The sequence below is a fragment of the Hemiscyllium ocellatum genome, unplaced genomic scaffold (assembly GCF_020745735.1).
Source record: "Hemiscyllium ocellatum isolate sHemOce1 unplaced genomic scaffold, sHemOce1.pat.X.cur. scaffold_1865_pat_ctg1, whole genome shotgun sequence".
Lineage (NCBI taxonomy): Eukaryota > Metazoa > Chordata > Chondrichthyes > Orectolobiformes > Hemiscylliidae > Hemiscyllium > Hemiscyllium ocellatum.
Genome location: NW_026867899.1, coordinates 29,270 through 44,419, shown reverse-complemented (window position 1 = coordinate 44,419; position 15,150 = coordinate 29,270). Strand labels below are relative to the sequence as shown.

Below are 15,150 nucleotides of genomic sequence, written 5' to 3'. Positions count from 1 at the left end.
CACACACACACATATGCACACGCACAGCGAGGGAGGGACACGGACACGCACACACAGCGAGGGAGGGGGACACACACAAACAAACACACACAGCGAGGAAGGGACATGCACACAGCGAAGGGGGGGACACGCACACAGCGAGGGAGGGTGACACGCACACAGCGAGGGAGCGGGACACGGACACGCACACACACACACACAGCGAGGGAGGGAGGACTCACACAGCGAGTGAGGGGACTCACACAGCTAGTGAGGGGACTCACACACACAGCGAGGGGGGGACACACACACAGCGAGGGGGGGACACACACAGCGAGGGGGGGACACACACACACAGCGAGGGAGGGACACACACACACAGCGAGGGAGGGACACGCGCACACACAGCGAGGGAGGGACACGCGCACACACAGCGAGGGAGGGGGACACACACAAACAAACACACAGCGAGGGAGGGACACGCACAAACACAGCGTGGGAGAGGGGGACATGCACATAGCGAGGGGGCGGGACACACACAGCGAGGAAGGGACACACTCACACAGCGAGTGAGGGCACACACACGCACACACACAGCGAGGGAGGGAAACGCACACACAGCGAGGGAGGGACACACACACACAGCGAGGGAGGGACACACACACACACACACACACAGAGCGAGGGAGGGGGGACACACACAGCGAGTGAGGGGGGACAGACACACACAGCGAGGGAGGGAAACGCACACACACACAGCGAGGGTGGGGGGGACACACAGCGAGCGGGTGGGACACACACAGCGAAGGGGTGGGACACACACACACACACACACACACACACAGTGAGGGAGGGGGACGCACACACAGAGTGAGGGAGGGACACGCACAGATACACAGCGAGGGAGGGACAGACACAGCGAGGGAGGGGGACACACATACAGCGAGGGAGGGGGACACACACACACAACGAGGTAGGGACACACACACAGAGCGAGGGAGGGGGACACACACACAACGAGGTAGGGACACACACACAGAGCGAGGGAAGGGGTGCACACACACACACAGTGAGGGACGGACACGCACACACACACAGCGAGGGAGGGACACGCACACAGCGAGGGAGGGATAAACACACACACAGCGAGGGAGGGGGACACGCACACACAGCGAGGGAGGGACAAACGCACATACACAGCAGGGGGTGACACACACAGCGAGTGGGGGACACACACAGCGAGGTGGGACACACACAGCGAAGGTGGGGTACACACACAGCGAGGGGACACACACACACACACACACACACAGAGCGAGGGAGGGGGTGGACACACACAGTGAGGGACGGACACGCGCACACACACAGTGAGGGAGGGACATGCGCGCACACACAATGAGGGAGGGGGACACGCACAGCGAGGTGGGGACACACACAGCGAGGTAAGGGGACACACACAGCGAGGTAAGGGGACACACAAAGCAAGGGAGGGACACACACAAACACAGCAAGGTAGGGGACACACACAAACACACAGCGAGGGAGGGACACGCGCACACACAGCGAGGGAGGGGGACACACAGCGAGTAGGGGGACACACACACACAGTGAGGGGGGGACACGCGCACACACAGCGAGGGAGGGACACGCGCACACACAGCGAGGGAGGGACACGCGCACACACAGCAAGGTAGGGGACACACACAGCGAGGTAGGGGGACACACACAGCGAGGGAGGGGGACACACAAACACAGCGAGGGAGGGACACACACAAACACAGCAAGGTAGGGGACACACACAAACACACAGCGAGGGAGGGACACGCGCACACACACACAGCAAGGGAGGGGAAGACACACAGCGAGGGGGGGACACACAGCGGGGGAGGGGGACACACACAGCGAGGGAGGGGGGACACACACAGCGAGGGAGGGGGGACACACACACACACAGGGAGGGAGAGGGACACACACACAGCGATGGAGGGGGATACTCACGCACACAGCGAGGGGGGGTCACGCACAGCGAGGGAGGGGACACACAGCGAGGGAGGGGACACACAGCGAGGGAGGGGGAGACACGCACACACAGCGAGGGAGGGGGACACACACACACAGCGAGGGAGGGGGACACACACACACACAGCGAGGGAGGGACACACACACACACAGCGAGGGAGGGGACACACACACACACAGCGAGGGAGGGGACACACGCACACAGCGAGGGGGGGGGACAAACACACACACACAGCGAGCGGGTGGGACACAAACAGCAAGCGGGTGGGACACACACACACGCACAGCGAGGGAGGGACACGGACACGGACACGCACACACAGCGAGGGAGGGACACACACACACACACACACACAGCGAGGAAGGGAGACACACACACACACAGCGAGCGGGTGGGACACACACACACACACACAGCGAGTGGGTGGGACACACACACAGCGAGGGAGGGACACGCACACACACACACACACACACACACACACACACACACACTGCGAGGGAGGGGACACACAGCGAGGGAGGGGACATACACACACAGCGAGTGAGGGAGGACACACACAGTGAGGGGGGGGTCACACACATACACAGCGAGGGAGGGACATGCGCAATCACACAGCGGGGGGGGGACACAGCGAGGGGGGGAACACACACAGCGAGGGGGGGACAAACAGCGAGGGGGTGGGACGCACACACAGCGATGGGGGGACAAACAGCGAGGCGGGGACACACACAGCGAGGGGGTGGGACGCACACACAGCGAGGGAGGGACACACACACACACACACACAGTGAGGGAGGGACACACACACACACACACACACACACACACACAGTGAGGGAGGGACACACACACACACACACGCACAGCAAGGGAGGGACATGCGCACACACACACAGTGAGGGGGACACACACGCACAGCGAGGGAGGGACATGCGCACACACACACAGTGAGGGGGACACACACACACAGCAAGGGAGGGACACACACACACGCACACGCACAGTGAGGGAGGGACACGGACACGCACATACAGCGGGGGAGCGGGGACACACACACACACACACACACACACACACACACACACAGCGAGGGAGGGACATGCGCGCACACACACAGCGAGGGAGGGGGACACACACACAGCGAGGGAGGCACACGTGCACACACAGCGAGGGGGGACACGCACACACACAGCGAAGGAGGGACACACACACACAGAGCGAGGAAGGGGGGGAAAACAGACACACACAGCGAGCGGGTGGGACACACACACAGCGAGGGGGTGGGACACACACACAGCGAGGGGGTGGGACACACACACAGCGAGGGAGGGGGACACACACACAGCGAGGGAGGGGGACACACACACCGAGCGGGTGGGACACACACAGAGCGAGGGAGGGGGACACTCATGCACACAGCGAGGGGGGGTCACGAACAGCGAGGGAGGGGGACACACAGCGAGGGAGGGGGACACGCGCACACACAGCGAGGGAGGGGGACACGCGCACACACAGCGAGGGAGGGGGACACACACACACACAGCGAGGGAGGGGGACACACACACACAGCGAGGGAGGGGGACACACACACACAGCGAGGGAGGGGGACACACACACAGCGAGGGAGGGGGACACACACACACAGCGAGGGAGGGGGACACACACACACAGCGAGGGAGGGGGACACACACACAGCGAGGGAGGGGGACACACACACACAGCGAGGGAGGGGGACACACACACAGCGAGGGAGGGGGACACACACACACAGCGAGGGAGGGGGACACACACACACAGCGAGGGAGGGGGACACACACACACACAGCGAGGGAGGGGGACACACACACAGCGAGGGAGGGGGACACACACACAGCGAGGGAGGGGGACACACACACACAGCGAGGGGGGGTCACGCACAGCGAGGGAGGGGGACACACAGCGAGGGAGGGGGAGACAGGCACACACAGCGAGGGAGGGGGACACACACACAGCGAGGGAGGGGGACACACACACAGCGAGGGAGGGGGACACTCACACAGCGAGGGAGGGGGACACTCACACAGCGAGGGAGGGGGACACTCATGCACACAGCGAGGGGGGGTCACGAACAGTGAGGGAGGGGGACACACAGCGAGGGAGGGGGACACGCGCACACACAGCGAGGGGGGGGACACGCGCACACACAGCGAGGGGGGGTCACGAACAGTGAGGGAGGGGGACACACAGCGAGGGAGGGGGACACGCGCACACACAGCGAGGGAGGGGGACACGCGCACACACAGCGAGGGGGGGACACGCGCACAGAGCGAGGGAGGGGGGACACACACACAGAGCGAGGGAGGGGGACACACACACACACAGCGAGGGAGGGGGGACACGCACACAGAGCGAGGGAGGGGGACACACGCACACAGAGCGAGGGAGGGGGGACATGCACACAGAGCGAGGGAGGGGGACACACGCACACACAGCGAGGGAGGGGGGACACGCACACACAGCGAGGCAGGGGGGACACGCGCACACACAGCGAGGGAGGGGGACACGCGCACACACAGCGAGGGAGGGGGACACGCGCACACACAGCGAGGGAGGGGGACACGCGCACACACACACACACACACACACAGCGAGGGAGGGGGACACGCACACACACACAGCGAGGGAGGGGACACACGCACACACACACGAGGGGCTGGGACACACACACAGCGAGGCGGGGACACACACACAGCGAGGGAGGGGACACACACACAGCGAGGGAGGGGACACACACACAGCGAGGGATGGGGACACACACACAGCGAGGGATGGGGACACACACACACACAGCGAGGGAGGGGACACACACACAGCGAGGGATGGGGACACACACACACACAGCGAGGGAGGGGACACACACACACACAGGGTGGGAGGGACATGTGCACACACAGCCAGGAAGGGACACGCACACACACAGTGAGGGAGGGACACGCACACATACACAGCGAGGGAGGGGACACACACACACACAGGGTGGGAGGGACATGTGCACACACAGCCAGGAAGGGACACGCACACACACAGTGAGGGAGGGACACGCACACATACACAGCGAGGGAGGGGGACACACACACAGCGATGGAGGGGCATACTCACGCACACAGCGACGGGGGGTCACGCACAGCGAGGGAGGGGGACACACAGCGAGGGAGGGGGAGACACGCACACACACAGCAAGGGAGGGGGGACACGCACACACAGCGAGGGAGGGGGGGACAAACACACACAGCGAGGGAGGGACACACACACACACACGCGCACACACAGAGCAAGGAAGGGACACACACACACACACACACACACAGCGAGGGGGTGGGACACACACACACACACACAGCGAGGGAGGGACACACACACACAGCGAGGGAGGCACACGTGCACACACAGCGAGGGGGGACACACGCACACACACACACACACAGAGCGAGGAAGGGGGGGAAAACAGACACACACAGCGAGCGGGTGGGACACACACCCACATACAAACACACACACACACACACATATACAGCGAGGGTTGGGGACACACACACACCACACACATACACACACACACACACACACACAGAGCGAGGAAGGGACACACACACACACAGCGAGGGAGGGACACACACACACACACACACACACAGCGAGGGAGGGGACACACACACACACACACACACACACACACACACACACACACAGAGCGAGGGAGGGGGACACACACACAGCGAGGGAGGGACACGGACACGCACACACACACACACACACACACAGAGCGAGGGAGGGGGACGCACACACACAGTGAGGGAGGGACACGCACAGATACACAGCGAGGGAGGGACAGACACAGCGATGGAGGGGGACACTCACACAGCGAGGGAGGGGGACACACGCACACAGCGGGGGGGGGTCACGAACAGCGAGGGAGGGGGACACAGCGAGGGAGGGGGACACACAGCGAGGGAGGGGGACGCGCACACACAGCGAGGGAGGGGGACACGCGCACAAACAGCGAGGGAGGGGGACACACGCACACACAGCGAGGGAGGGGGGACACGCACACACAGCGAGGGAGGGGGAGACGCATACACAGCGAGGGAGGGGGGAGACGCGCACACACAGCGAGGGAGGGGGACACGCGCACACACAGCGAGGGAGGGGGACACGCGCACACACAGCGAGGGAGGGGGACACGCGCACACGCACACACACACACACACACACACACACACACACACACAGAGCGAGGGAGGGGACACGCACACACACACAGCGAGGGAGGGGCCACACGCACATACACACGAGGGGGTGGGACACACACACAGCGAGGCGGGGACACACACACACACACACACACACACACACACACACACACACACACACAGAGCGAGGGATGGGTGGGATACACACAGCGAGGGAGGGACACACACAGTGAGGAGAGTTACACACACACAGCGAGGGAAGGGGACACACACAAACACAGAACAAGGGAGGGACTCGTGCACACACAGTGATGTGTCTCCTCGGACGTGTAATCGTCCAGCTCTCACTCCAGTCTGCTCCCTCACAGGGTCACCGTCTCTGTCACTCCCAGGTACAGCTAGGCCTCGATCCTCAGTGCTGATTTATATTCTCCCAGGTGTGAGTCAGCCTCAAGCTCCTGCTCCAAGTTGCTCCCTCCCACGGTCACTCCCTCTGTGACTCGGTGCTGATTTCCAGCCTCCTGCTCTGCTGTTTCTCCAGATCCAAGTCCCAGTCGGCCTTGACCCTCGCTGCTGATTTATATTCTCCCGCTTTGTGCTGCTCTCTCTCAGATTCTCTCCCTTAGTGACTCCCAGGTAATGGTAGGCCGCAAGCCTCAGCTGAGATTTATAACATCCCATTCCGCACTGGTCTCTTCCAGGATCACCATTGTACCTGGAAGACAGTGGGAAATAGGAGGATTAGACAGAGCAGAGGGTGTTACAGTGATTGAGGGAGCTGTAGGGGATGGAACAGGTTATCTGGGGAGCTAGGCAGACCTGCAGTAACTAAAGAGCGTTACTGGAAGATACAGCGAGTTGCAGAAACTGAAGAAGGCAAAGGAAATAGCGAGATGGGGGCTTGCTCATGACGGAGCTTTGTAGAGTCTAAAGGGCTTCAAAGTTTGGGAGAAGATTTGTAGCTCGGGTGCTCGTTGTTGTGGTTCTGTTCGCCGAGCTGGGAATTTGTATTGCAGACGTTTCGTCCCCTGTCAAGGTTACATCCTCAGTGCTTGGGAGCCTCCTGTGAAGCGCTTCTGTGATGTTTCCTCCGGCATTTATAGTGGTTTGTCTCTGCCGCTTCCGGTTGCCAGTTCCAGCTGTTCGCTGCAGTGGCCGGTATATCGGGTCCAGGTCGATGTGTCTGTTGATTGAATCTGTGGATGAGTGCCATGCCTCGAGGAATTCCCTGGCTGTTCTCTGTTTGACTTGTCCTATAATAGTAGTGTTGTCCCAGTCAAATTCATGTTGCTTGTCATAGGAGTGTGTGGCTACTAAGCATAGCTGGTCGTGTCGTTTCGTGGCTAAATGGTGTTCTTGGATACGGATCGTTAGCTGTTTTCCTTTTTGTCCTATGTAGTGTCTTGTGCAGTCCTTGCATGGGATTTTGTACACGATGTTGGTTTTGCTCATGCTGGGTATCGGGTCCTTTGTTCTGGTGAGCTGTTGTCTGAGAGTGGCTGTTGGTTTGTGTGCTGTTATGAGTCCGAGTGGTCGCAGTAGTCTGGCTGTCAGTTCAGAAATGTTCTTGACGTATGGTAACATGGGCCAGTCCTTTGGGCCGTGGCATGTCCTCGTTCTGTTGTCTTTCCCTGAGGCATCTGTTGATGAAATTGCATGGTGTTTGACCCCACCCCACAGCTCACCAATAGGATAAACAACACACTGAGAAACTACAAAAAAGATAGATAACCACGTTTGACCTACAGATAATGAAAACTGAAAGCAACAACACCTTCAGATTCTATGGACTACCTAAAGTACACAAACCAGACATCCCACTCAGACCCATAGTATCACTACCAGGGACACCATCACACAAACTGGCTAAAGAGCTACAACAGAAACTGAAACACCTGATCAGCAGATCCAGACACTCTATACAGTCAACACAGGAATTCTTGGACATCATCAGAAATACACACGTAGACAAGGAAGAAACTATTCGACGTAACAGCACTGTTCACCTCTCTTGACAAAACCCTAGCCAGAGAAACAATAGCCAACCTGCTGGACGTACAGAACAGACAACAAGACGGGGAACCTATCAACAAAGACGGCATACTCAAACTACTGGACCTGTGCCTCACAACACACTTCACATTCAACAACCAAATATGTGAACAAATCAACAGCACACCCATGGGCTCACCCATCTCTGGACTCATCGCAGAAGCGGTAATGCAAAGATTAGAACAAACAGTCTTACCGCAAATTCAACCCAAACTCTGGGTCAGATATGTGGATGACACCTTTGTAATAATTAAAAACACAGAAATAGAGAACACACACCAGATCATCAACGCCACACTCACAGGAATCCGATTCACTACAAAGGTAGAAAAGGACAACCAACTCCCATTCCTAGACGTGATGGTACAGAGAACACCGAACGGAGAATTCACCACAAAGGTATACAGGAAAGCCACACACACAGACCAAGTCCTGAACTACGAAAGCAACCACCCCAACACACACAAAAGAAGTTGCATCAAGACATGGTTCAAAAGGGCCACAACACACTGCAGTACACCAGAACTGCAAAAAGAGGAAGAAGAACACCTCTACAATGTATTCGCCAGAAACGGATACCCCCGCAGTTTCAGTCAGGATTGTCTGTATGGATCTGCTAGACAACTGTCCTCTGATATTGATGAGGGCAGTCCAGATGATGTGGGTTACATGGAGTTCATTAAGGTCTTTGACAAGGTCCCACACGGAAGGCTGGTCCAAAAGGGAAGATCCCATGGGATCCAAGGTCAGTTGGTAAATTGGCTCCACAATTGGTGGAGGGTTGGTTTTGTGATTGAAAGCCTTTGCCCAGCGGGTGTACCACAGGGATCTGTGCAGGAGCCATTGCTGGACGTTATGGACATTAATCACTCGGATGGGAAAGCAGAAGGTAACATTAGTAGGTTTGTATATAACATGAAAGGTGAGGGTGTTGTCCATGGTGAGGGGGATGGACTCAGGCTGCAGTCTAAGGCCATCAGATGATAAACTGAGCAGAGGAATGGCAGACAGAGTTTACTTCTGATCACTGTGAGGCAATGCACTGTGGGAAGTCTCATAAACAAATGATATCCATCATGAATGGTCGGTCCTCCTGGAGTACTGAGGAATACAGGGACCTTGGTGGGCAAGTCCCTGGATGTCTGAAGGTGTCAGCACAGGTAGACAGGGCTGGGAAGGCACCTGAACTGGGAGCAGGAGGGGGACCCATATCCTGGTGGGGAACGTTGCTGGAGCTGCTCGAGAGGATTTAAACTTGTCTGGCAGGGCTGTGTGACTCCAAAGAGTTGTAAGGCCAGAAGGAAATTTGAGGCTGGTACAGATGTTGTAGACAGCAATATAAATAGACAAGGCAGGCACGAACATAGCAGACAATGAGGGAAAACGGGTGGATTAAACTGCAGTTATTTCAATGCAAAGGGCCAGACAGATAAGGCAGATAAACCCAGAGCATGGATGGGAACATGGGATTGGGATACCATAGGTATTACAGAAACACAGCTGAGGGAGCGACAGGACCAGCAGCTCGATGTTCCGGAGACCGATGCTGCAGGAAGGATAGAACAGGAGGCAAAACAGGCGGAGAGCTGGTGGTTTTGACTGGGGGAAACATCCCAGCAGGACCTAGAGGGAGTATTCATGCAGGATCGCCCAGTTAAACGATATTAGTGGAACTGAGAAATAAAAATTGGCCATTAGTTTTCTATGGTCGGACTACAGCGATAGGCAATGGGAGATGAAGGAGCAAATATGTCAGGAGATCTCAGATATCTCTTATAATATTAGGGTTGTAATGATAGGGGATCCTAACTGTTCCAAACGTGGACTGGGATTCCTACTAAGTTAAGCATTTGGATGAAAGGAATTTGTTAAGTGTGTTCCTGAAACTCCCAGTCATTATGTAAGTGGCCCAACTGGAGAATGGGGCTAAAGCTGACCTCCCCTTGGGAAACAAGGTCGGGAACGGGACTGAGGGGTTAGTGGGGGAGCCCTTTGGAAAGTCACCACAATTGTATTCGTTTGAAAATAGTGATGGAAAAGGAAAGGCCTGGCCCACAAGTTCAAGTTATTCAATGGAGCAAGATAGTATTCGACATGAATTTTTAAAGTAGATCTGGGGAGGCGATTTGCAGGTATGTGGATGGGTGTATGAATAGCAAAGATTTAGAGGGATATTGGCAAAATTGTGGCAAATGTGACTAGAAACGTCATGCAGGAGTTGGTCTGAAGGGCCTGTTTCCATGCTGTATATCTCTATGACCCAATGTCTTGAAATGAGTCCACAGTATCGAAGAGGAGGTGCTGGAGGGTTTAAAACACAAAGGTAGATAAATCCCCAGGACGTGATCAAATGTAGCTCAGGACATTGTGGGAAGCTGGTGAAGACATTGTAGTAAAAAATGAGGTCTGCAGATGCTGGAGATCACAGCTGCAAATGTGTTGCTGGTCAAAGCACAGCAGGTTAGGCAGCATCTCAGGAATAGAGAATTCGACGTTTCGAGCATAAGCCCTTCATCAGGATGCTCGAAACGTCGAATTCTCTATTCCTGAGATGCTGCCTAACCTGCTGTGCTTTGACCAGCAACACATTTGCAGCAGAAGACATTGTAGGGCCCCTAGCAGAGATATTTGTACCATAGAGAGCTATGTGTGAGAGGCTGATAGACTGGAGGGTGGCATTGTGGACAGTGAAGGTGGTTTTCTGAGATTACAAAGGCATCCTGATGAAATGCGTGAACAGCTGAAAAGCTGTAGATGGAGTTCAATCTGAATAAATGTGCGGGAATGCATTTGGTACAACAAACACGGGCAGGGCTTATACAATTAATGGTAGGACCTTCGGGAGTGTCGTAGAACAGAGGGACCTCAGGGTTCAGGTACATAATTCTTTGAAATTTGTAACATGGAGAGACAGGATAGTTTAAAAAAAGGTGCTTGCCTCATTTGCCTTCACTGCTCAGTCCTTTGGATATAGGAGTTGGAAGCCATATTGAGATTATACAGGCCATTGGTGAGTCCTCTTCAGGAATACTGTGTCCAGTTCTGGTCGACCAGTTATAGGAAGGATATTATTAAGCAGGAAAGGGTTGGGAGGAGATTTACTGGGATGTGGCTGGGTATGAAAGGCTTCAGTATGAAGAAAGGCTGAACAGGTTGGTATTTTTCACTGAAACCTGAATGTTGACAGATGACCTCATAGATGTTTATAAAATCATGAGGAGGATAGATCGAGTTAATGGGAGTTGTCTTTCCCATGGACAGGGGAGTTTCAAGGCAAGGCATTACATTTTTAAGTTTAGAGGAGAGACATATAAAAAAAAGACATGAGGAGCACATTGTTACACAGAGGATGGGTTGTGTGTGGAATGAACTTCCCAAGGAAGGGGTGAATGTGGGGACATTTACAATGTTTAAAAGACATTTGGATTAGGGCAGAAATAAGAAAGGTATGAAGGAATATGATCCAGGAACAGGTAGGTGGGATGAGATCCGTTTTAGAGTATGGTTAGTGTTAACAGAACAGTGTGGTATGACTCTCTGACTATGATTATAATGTTGTGTCATTAATTAAGAAAGGCTGCAAGAGAAAGCCAGGGAGCTACAGGCTGATGAGCGAGACATCAGGGTGGGTCAGTTGTTCTGACAGGTAGGCCTTATTACGAACAGCCAGCATGGCTTTGTGCGTGGGATAACATGTCTCACAAACTTGACTGGAGTTTGCTCAAGATGTGACCAAAAACATAGACAAAGGCAGAGCAACAGACGTTGTTTCTGGCTTCCACAAACCCCTGTTCAGGGTGAAGCCTGATCCATTGGTTAGTAACGGTAGATAACAAAGGATCAGGGAGAGCTTGCCAACTGGATACAAAATGGGATGACAGTGAGAGACAGAGGATGGTGGGAGAGGGTTGTTGTTTAAACTGGGGCCTCTGACCAGCAGTGTGCTGTAAGGATTGGTGATGGGACCACTGTTGTGCACCATTTACATAAACAATCTGAGTGAAAAGAGAGCAGTCCCTGTTAGTATGTTTGTGGATACCAAGATTAGTGGAAGAGTGGGCAGGGAATATAGATATCGAAGGGGATATTAATCAACTGGGCCAGTGGGCCAAGGAATGAAAGATAGAGTTTAATTCAGGTATTGGATTTAATCAGACAAACCAGGGAGGACTAACACAGTTAATGGTTGGGCCCTGGAGAGTGTTGTAGAAAAGGGAGAGACCAAGGGGTGCAGTTACATTGTTCCTTGGACTGGCATCACAGGGGGACCGGGTGTTGAAAGTGGTAATTGGCACACTTGTCTTCATTGGTCAGAGCATTGAGTACATGAGTTGGAGATATTGGTAACACTGTCGTCAATATTTCTCCTGGGCAGAGGAGGCCACAGGGTTACCTTATAAAGGTTTATGAAACAATGTAGGGCCTAAGTACGGTGAATAGCCAAGGGTAGGTGAGTCCAAAGCTAGAGGCATAAAGGTGGGGTGAGAGAGTAAGGATTTAAAGAGGGAGCTGAGGGGCAACATTATCCACAGAAAATGGTGCATAGACGGAATGGACTGCCAGAGGAAATGGTAAAATCAAGTACAATTACAACATGGAAAAGGCACTTGGGCAGGTACATGGAGAGGGGAAGGTTTGAAAGGATATGGGCCAAACACAGGCAAATGTGACTCATTCCATTTAGGAAACCTCGTCCGAAGAATCATGCCGCACAGAAACAGACCCTACGTCTGCAGTTATTGGAGGAGAAGACTATCGAGACAACGCATGTTGTAGAGACTAAAGCAAGTTACAGCGTTATGGATGGTCATCTGGACTGGAGGTTTCAAATATGTGAAATAATTGGTGAGAGGGGAGGAGATGACAGAGATAGGAACTGTGATAGGAGTTAGAATGATTGAAGACACTGGTCCTCAATACAAGCCGTAGATAGTGTTGGAGAGGGAATAGGGAACAGAAAGATCCCAGATTGCATTACCACCCTCTCATGGGAGGCCTGCTTTCCCCTCAGTTGTTCTGATGCTCCCTAAGAAAGCACAGGACTGGACTGATAACTGGGAACTCCCGATGCTGTCTCATTACAACAAAACTTGCAGCAGGTATGGTGATTGAGCCTGGGTTGTGTCTGTACTGTGCTCCCCCTCCAGCACTTTCTCTATGTCCTGTCTTGTTAGCTGATGTTTGGATCCCTCTTACTACTTTCTGCTCTGTGCACTGGAGTGATCTTACCTGGCAGCAGGATTGATTGAAGACTCCGACCTCCCTGACTGTGTCTTTCCGGCTGACCAACCATCGTCCCAGCCAGCAGTTGGCAAGTCTATTGAGTCAGGAACTCCATGAGTACCTGTAGAAGACACAGAAAGGGGCAGAATGGGAAATTAGACTAATGCTTTGAGGGTGACACATATAGAATGGCACTGAGCCCCACATAGATCTGGAAAATCCCAGTCTCCATTCCTGACCTGTGCTGCCTCATCTCTCTGGAGCGGAGAATTCTGTTGGCTCATGATCTGGAGTAGCTTCAAAAGTGAGAGAGGCTGACAGAAGCAGCAATTAGACCCCCACAGTGAGGGATACCAGACGGTGAGGTACTGAGTCACTACACCAGAGCGCCGGGTCAAACAATTGTGCAGGAAGAAAGGGTTTTGATTCATGTTGCACTGGGATATACAAACTGTGAGCAGGTGAAGTGATGGCCTTGGGGCATTATTGTGTGACTATTTATCCAGAAACTCAGCAAGTGTTCTCTGGACACAAGTCCAAATCCCACCATTGTAAATGATTGAATGTGAAATAAATGCTTCAAAAATGATGTAATTAAAAAACATGTAAGTGAGTATTAAACAATTGCTGATGTTAAGAAAAATCCACCGGGTGCATCCCTGTCTTTGGTGAAGTAATCTAAAATGGGACTGGGATATCACAGGGATTACAGAACAACAGCTGAGGGAGGGACAGGACAGGCAGCTCAATGCCCCAGGGGACAGATGCTGCAGGAAGGACAGAAGGGGAGCTGAGAGAGGAGGAGAGCTGCTGGTTGTGATTGGGGTGAAACATCACAGCAGGGACTGAGAGAGGAGATTCCTGCGGGACCGCCCAGTGACGCTGTGTTCATGGAATTCATCAGTAACAATGGGGCTTCCCTTTCCTCTGATTGTTCTACAGACCCCGATAGCCCCGCCCTCCTGCACCTTGACCTTCACAACATGGCGGCCCAGAGCGCTCCCTCTTCCCTCAAACAAATGGCGGCCGTGACCCTGAGCCGCTTCCCTGATCAGAGACCGCCACCTCCTTCCCCGGGCCTGGAGGGGCTTTTTTGTGTTTTTTTTACCTCTATCCGAGATTTGTGAATTCTGTCCGCTCCTTTCTCCCAGCGACGCTCCCACACACCGGCTCTGAGCTCACTCTCTGAAGCCGATCGCAGCTACTTGCCGGAGAATTCAGCTCCGTGTCTCTCCCTCTCCCTGTCCCGATCAGTGTGACACTGCGCATGTGCCACATAGGAACCAAACTGCGCGTGCGTCTGAGGTTTCCGGTGAGTTTATACAGATTATTCATAACTGAAGAGAATCATGGGTGAAATATTTGTCATTAACAACAGTTCTGTCGACTTACAGATATAGAGCTGGCTAGTATGAGAGTAGATTGTTCGGTCCAACTCAACCATACTGGCCAAGTATGTAAATTACCAGTCGTTCTGAGTTTGAAAACAAGTTTCTTACTCAATTTGTGCAAATCGATTGAAAATATGTACGTTATCAGATTTACATCACAACTATTTCTTAAAATCTCACATTGATTTATGACAGAGGTTTAACACTCCACTATGTAGTGAAAACGATCAATCCTGCAAAACAGTTTGCATTC

At 54.1% G+C, this 15,150-nt stretch overlaps 1 long non-coding RNA gene across 1 annotated transcript in view; it reads right to left on the bottom strand.

Moving 5' to 3' along the window:
* LOC132810745 (uncharacterized) overlaps positions 1–14,757 on the bottom strand; it is a 52,735-nt gene extending 37,978 nt beyond the window's left edge. The window contains exons 1-2 of the long non-coding RNA XR_009643064.1: positions 14,615–14,757; positions 13,513–13,627 (exon numbers count right to left, since the gene is read on the bottom strand). This is a non-coding gene — a long non-coding RNA (uncharacterized LOC132810745). The remainder of the gene's footprint in view (positions 1–13,512; positions 13,628–14,614) is intronic.
* Between the last annotated feature and the right edge of the window lie 393 nt (positions 14,758–15,150).